The following is a 1,280-nucleotide window of genomic DNA, read 5'->3' on the forward strand; positions in this document are numbered from 1 at the left end:
TTTCATTATAGTAATTGGCTTTGTCTGCTCAAGCTGCTCTTTGAAATCTGCTTAGCTCTTTTATCTTGTCATTTCTTCCATTTGCTTTAGCTACTCTTCATTCAAGAGCAAGTTTCAGAGTCTCTTCTGACATCCATTTTGGTCTTTTCTTCTTCCTGTCTTTTTAATGCCTTTTGCTTTCTTCATGGATGATGTTCTTGATGTCAACCCCCAATTCTTCTGGTTTTCGGTCATTGGTGTTCAATGCACCAAGTCTATTCTTTAGATGGTCTCTGAATTCAGGAGAGATGTAATCAAGATCATATTTTTGCTCATGTGGACCTGTTTGAATTGTATTCAACTTCAACATGACCTTGCATGTAAGCGGTTGATGGTCTGTTCCACAATCAGTTCCTGGCCTTGTTTTGGCTGAAGATATTGAGCTTCTCCATCATCTCTTGCCACAAATATAGTCAATCAGATTCCTGTGTACTCTATCTGATGAAGTCAACATGTGTAGCCACCGTTTGTGTTGTTGAAAAACAATATTTGCAATGAATAAGTTGTTGGTATTGCAAAATTCTATGTGATCTCCAGCGTTATTTCTATCTCCAAGGCCATATTTCCAACTAGCGGTGATTCTTCTTTGTTTTCAACTTTTGCATTCTGATCACCACTGATAATGAACACATCTTGATTGCATGTTTGGTTAATTTCAGACTGCAGAAGTTGGTAAAAATCCTCAACTTCCACATCTTTGGCTTTGGTGGTTGGTGTGTAAATTTGAATAATAGTAGTATTAACTGGTCTTCCTTATGTTGTTATGTGCTGTGGAGTCATACCCAACTCATAGTGACCCCTCCTTGGGTTTCTGAGGCAGTATCACTATAGAAGTAGATTGCCCAACCTTCCTTCTAAGGAGTGACTGGTGAGTTTGAACAACCAGCCTTCTGGTTAGCAGTCAAGTGCCTTAGGCACTATGCTACACCTTATAGGCATATGGATATTTCTTATCACTGACAGAATTGTACTTCAGGATAGATCTTGAAACATTCTTTGTGATGATGAATGCCACAGCATTGCTCTTCAATTTATCATTCCCAGCATAGTAGATCATATGGTTGTCTCATGCAAAATGGCCAAAACTCCATTTCAGCTTACTAATGCCTAGGATATCGATCTTTATGTGTTCCATTTCATTTTTGATAACTTCCAATTTTCCTAGATTTGAACATTGTACATTTCATGTTTCATTTATTTATTTTTCAGCTGTTTCTTCTCATTTTGAGTCATGCCACATC

This window comes from Orycteropus afer, unplaced genomic scaffold (assembly GCF_000298275.1).
Source record: "Orycteropus afer afer isolate SDZICR_OR568_19922 unplaced genomic scaffold, OryAfe1.0 scaffold00601, whole genome shotgun sequence".
NCBI classification, from domain to species: domain Eukaryota; kingdom Metazoa; phylum Chordata; class Mammalia; order Tubulidentata; family Orycteropodidae; genus Orycteropus; species Orycteropus afer.